The sequence below is a fragment of the Sturnus vulgaris genome, chromosome 1, assembly GCF_052056855.1.
Source record: "Sturnus vulgaris isolate bStuVul1 chromosome 1, bStuVul1.hap1, whole genome shotgun sequence".
Lineage (NCBI taxonomy): Eukaryota > Metazoa > Chordata > Aves > Passeriformes > Sturnidae > Sturnus > Sturnus vulgaris.
Genome location: NC_142243.1, coordinates 82,050,224 through 82,056,223, shown reverse-complemented (window position 1 = coordinate 82,056,223; position 6,000 = coordinate 82,050,224).

The following is a 6,000-nucleotide window of genomic DNA, read 5'->3' as shown; positions in this document are numbered from 1 at the left end:
CCTCAGGATTATCCTCAAAAGCCACACCATGTGCCCAAGAGCATTGCCCAAACACTTTTTGAACTCCGACAGGCTGGTGGTGTAACCACTTCCCTGGGGAGTTCATTCCAACTCCCAGCCACCTCCTGGGTGAAGAACCTTTCACCTATACCTAACCTAAACCTCTCAGACACAACTCAGGCCATTCCCTTGGGTTCTGTCCCTGGTCAGCACAGAGCAGAGATCAGTGTCTGTCCCTCCTCTTCCCCTCCTGAGGAAGTTGTAACTGCAGCAAGGTCTCCCCTTATTCTCCTCTTCTACAGGCTGAACAGACCAAGTGCCCTCATAAGTCTTCCCCTCAAGGCTCTTCACCATCTTCTATATAAGGGGCTCTTGTTTATTCAAAAAGATTTTAAGGCATTCCTTTCTTTAAGGAAATGACATGGTATTTTGTACATCAACTTTTATGTCAGTAATTATGCTTAAGAATTCTATCAAAGAATGAAATGTCAGTGTTTTTATTTAAACAGTTATTAATTTGAAAAGTATAAGCCTCACAGTTATTCAGTGCTTTAGAGTCAGGTTGTTAAATCTTAAAACTGTGACATTATTTTCAAGATTGGTGCTGTTGACTTTCATATTCCGCATATATTTTTTGCAGAATATCGCATCTTTAATCCTCTATTTTCCTTCCAAAGGTGAATGTTCGAGGTGTGTCAAAAGTTAATTCAACTAGGGAATTTTTAGGTTATAGGATTTCTGAAAATATTGATTATTATTATTTTCTCCTACTTCTTCCTGTGTCTTACGGTTTTAGTTTTGTATCTCAAGAATGCCATCACTATTTTTGACCTGTAGTCAGTGAAAGACCTTTACAATTTTTCAGCATCCATTGAAGAAGTCATATAAATATTCTTATTTTATTTAACACAAGTATTTGATTAAGTTAAAACTTGAAATAAAAGCACCTTTAAAAACATTTGCTTCTCTTTTGTGGTAAGAAAAGAGTAAGGCAAAACTCAGATTATATTAAAGTGGTTTTTTTTTCCCCTCTAACTGTAGTTTGACACTGATATTTTATCATGTTAACGAAGAGATGTAAGAAGGTTCCTACAGCACAATTGCAGATAATAGAACATAATTATATGTTTATGTAGCTGATTATAATGTTGCTCCTATCCAGCTGCACAGAGGAAGAATAAAGGCTCGTTTCATGCCATACCTGATGAACATGACTGCCTCACTGTATGTGCTAGTGAAAAATACCACTGTACTATGCAACTTTGCATGAGTAAGAATTATATTGAGAAATCAAAATAATGTATTCTATCAATAAACTCCAAGGGAAAAAGTAAACCTTTTCCTCTAATTAGTAACCGGGAAATTTTTCATCGTGATTGGACATGGTGAAATAACTAATTGGCTTGGGTTTTATTTCTTTTCACAGAATAGACTTGAAATTGTAGCATGGCTTTGCATTATGTTTTCATGTGTGCCAAACATACTACAGAAAACATATATTTATTTTTCTATGACATTCGGTATTAGGTCTTGTCATAAATACGGGAAGGGCAATTTTCTAGGTAAGTAACACAATAAGTGTATGATAGCTCTGAAAGAGCAGTCAATCTGAAATATATTCCAAATCTTGCTTTGTCACAAGACCACCTGGATGCCCCTCTGAAAAGCTGACAGGTATTCTTGATTCAACAAGTTTCTTCTTCTTCTTTTTTTTTTTTTTCTGTTTATGCCTTGAAACTAACTTACTATGTTACTGTGTGAAAATGCAAGTTTGAGAGAATCAACTACTGTAAATATTTAGTATTTAGCCTAAGAGGAAACATCTTCAGGGTCTTTTACTTTCAGAGTAATGCCATCAGAAATTACTAAATATTTTCCAAATAATCAAAAGTAATATGTTAGTATTTGTGTGGTTTCTGAACAAATAAACATTTGCCAGCAATGATTGCTATAAACAAGTTGCATTACCCAATTAATTTTTGTAACAATATTAAAATTTTGTCATTAAAATAATGTTTCACATTTATTACTGGTGACACAACTTAGTCTACTCAAGCATCATAAGTGAGTAATTTAAATTTAAAAATATTTTTATACATTAAATGTATAAAGAAATTCTCACTAATACTGCAGAACTTCTTATGTTCTATTAGACATCAAAAAATATTATTCAGGGTAGGGTTATAACCATCACTTTATCAAATAAATCAAATAAATATGATCTTTTATTAGAAATTGCTTTCATTTAACCTTGGGGTTGCAGTTCTATATTTGTTTTTTATAATAAGAGGGCATCACATAACAGGTCAGCTAGGACTCTGTGTTATTGGAGAACTGTCAAATAAAAACCTACGATAAAAGAATAAGGATTTATTCCTTATTCTGAGTCTGTGTTACTTTACAGGAGCATAATATGTAATATTTCCTTTTCATTTAATAATATAACAGTTAATATATTCTTAATTCAGAGAAAACAAACTTAAACCCTGACAGATTTCTAATGGCAATTTTCTTAGAAAAAAGAGGTAATATAGGGCCAAATGCCATAAAGCATAACACTGATACAAAACATGGTAATCCAAATTATTTCATAAACTGTTTTCAATGTGCCATTATTGGTTTGTGCTGAGAAGCAATGATAACATGCTGTAAAATATATTCGGGTCATACTGTATACAAAGATTGTCAACATTTTACACAGAGCAGCTTATGTAGCTCAGTGCAGAGTTCTGCTTAAAAAAAAATGATGGTACCATATGGTACTGCTGCTCAAAGCCTCAGTCTCCACTTCCACTGCTGAAAGTTGTTAATGTCAAAACAGATCAAGCACAATGTCACTGAAGAAAATTACCTTAAGGCAGATCTAACATGGAAGACAATCTATCATTTAAAGGGACAATTCTCTTATGCTTATTTAACCTTTTTCTGATGTTTTGGAATTTGAGAATTTGTGGTTGACACACTAAAGAAAGAATTAAACAAAAAAGTCTGAGACTTACCTTTGCCCATGATCAGATGGGGATAGAAGGGTGATATCCATTTTCATAGTTTTCTGCATGGCAGAAGTCAAGCTACATTTCTAGACAAGTCAATATGATGACCCCCTGAATGTCAATGCCAGCCCCTAAATCCCACTCAGCCCCATGACAGAAATTCCAGTAAAGATTTCACACACAAGTTTTTTATGGTTCAGTTATTCTTGCAAGTGTCAGTAACACACAATCATTCATTGTCATACAGAACCATGTAGAAATTCTGCTTCAGTGCCAAGTTTCTCTGTGTCAAAACATAGGCAGAAACAGCACTTGCCCCACAGATTAAACTTTCAGAGGAATGGTATAAAAAAGGAAGAATCAGTGACCATAAAGTCATATTATTATACACTGAAATAGTGCAGTATTCCTCATTATTCTGCTACATAAAGAACTATTTTTAATATTTCAGTGACTGGAAAGCAACAGTTATTAGCAATGCTTATAAATTAATTAAAGACTAGTTAGGTCTGCTAGTTGGAATTTCTTTGAAGTACAGTTTGTAAGAAACAGGTATCAGGTATGATTTGGCTTCTGATTTGTCCATAATGTACCAGAAGGCAAAGCTGATGTTCAGAGTGTGTAACATTAAGGATACTTTTTAATTTATTAATGCCAATGGAAAATATCTTCTATTTAAATATGTTTTTCAGTTGTGTGCTGTTTAGTTCAGCATTTCTGTCTTGAAATGCATTCTTGGTTAAAATATGGAATAGGAAAATTGTGTTTCTGAGGGGAGAAATGTTTTATTCTTGGTATTTATATTTGTCCTTTCTGCATCATTCCATGTTTGTAAACTGAATTTATGAATTTACATCAACATAGGCTGAATTCTCTGATATTTACAGTACCCTGAAATTTCAGCTCAGCAGCTGAGTCATGAATCATGCACATTTTGTATAATTTAGTCATCAGTGTCTCAATTGCTTGATTGATTGTTCAATATTCTATTATATGTTATATTAGCCTTATAAATGGAATCTTAGATCACTATGCATAGAGTATAAGTTCTTCAATTTTGATTAGAGATGCCAAAAATGCTACATAAATCATTTCAAACCCTGCAAATCAAATTATATTACCCCTTTTGAACTGTAAACAAAAATCTATCACCATAAAAACCAAAGTGTTTTAGTTACACTGATATAAACTGGACTACGTAGACTTTAGAGATAGCAGCATCAGCTTATAAATTTAGCACATCCTAGTTTTCAGAGGAAAGAAAATAAAAATATATTGATTGAGAGAAAACAATACTCATAACTAGAGGGAAAAAAATGTGGGGTTTGAGGTAGGATAGAGAGGGTCTCGCATTTGGGACCTAGATTTCTCTTTTGGGCAAGAGTCCACACTGTCTGTTCTCTATCACCTTCTTGTCCTGCGTATCCATGTGCATTGTTTCCAAGAAAAGTTGATGTATTACTTTCTCAAGTAATAAGGTCAGGATAACTACCAATAGTTGCTCAGATCCTTCTTGATTTTCTTGAATGTAGACATAATTCATATTTCCCAGCCCTCAGGGAACTCTGCTTCGAATCAAGACCTCACAATGGTATCGTCCAGCACTTCTAACCATCCTGGGTATCCTCTAACCATCCTTGAGGCCAAGATCTGGGAGGCTTAAGGGCAGATTTATCACCAAAGACAGAGACAAAGAAGCTAGCAAGAACCTTTGTATTTCTATGTCTGTTGTCAAATAAAGCTCTCTAGGTATAGGCACGTACTATTTCAGTCTGTCTTTGACTGGTAAATTGACAATAGACTCCCTCCCTGTCCTTCCCTTCTGCTGCCAAATTCAACTAAAATTAAGCTTTGCCTTTCATTATTGTGGACATACTGTTAGAGATCTAGGAAAATTCCAGCCAGGAAAATCATTCCCAGGTTGAAGTCTGTCCTGGTTCCCTCAGATCCTTTCCCAAGCTGATAACATGTCCAGCTCCAGTAGGGAGTATTTCCCAGGATGATAGTTTTGTCAAAATAGAATGGAATTAATAACAAAGATTAACAGCTGGTGGTGACCGTGGGACCCATTCTGAAGTACTGTCCCAGAGGCATTTCTGCAACTATCCAATGAGCTACTGTCTGAGTTCAGCACAACACCATATAAATACGAATAAATAAATCCTCAATGAAAAGTCTTCTCCAGGGAGGTCTGTGTTGCTTTCTCTAGCTCAGTAGTGACACATTCTTCCTTCTATTCATGCTTGGGTGACGTTTCTGTATTCTTGGTAGAGCCTAGATCATTACAACCACGTTAGTTTGGGCACAGCTTTCCTAAGAATTTATCATTTGCAAAAAACACCAATATATTTTATAATTACCTCAATAAAACTCTTATTACAAAATGTTGCGAACTGATGAGATTATTGTTGATTATTGTTGATGAATCAAAGCCGAGGATCTCTTGAATGAGTTATCCAATCATGTAGACTTTGCATGTATAAGGATATTTGTGCTTTGTTAATAAAAGACAGATGTGGAAAATCTATTACAAACATTATGCCCACATATGTTTCCCTTTACTTCATCATGTCACAAAGATTTCACAGTTTTAAGTGGATTTAAGCAACATGCATAATTCACAAAGTAAATTAACTGAATAGTCAGGATGCAAGTAAGATTTAGAAAATGGCTGCAAGTAAGGTTCAAATGTATGACTGAGACTGTATGTTTAAAACAGTAGTATTAGACTTGTTTCAGCAAATCTAACATAGAGCAGTGTTTGCACTCCTGTTTCTGTCAGTGGGCCTGATTCTACATTCATTAATGGCATTTAATACCCTACTTTGTAGCCTTTTGTGAAATTAAATCTGTATAATTATTCAGTGTAAGTAAAGGTAATGAATTTGGGCCCAGTGGGATTGTCTCAAGAGACAGCCTATAATTTGTTGACGTATTGACACTTACTGCTTGCTGGCTTCCATCTGTTTCTGCTTAACAAAAAGTCTGTTTATGAAGACATGGCTGA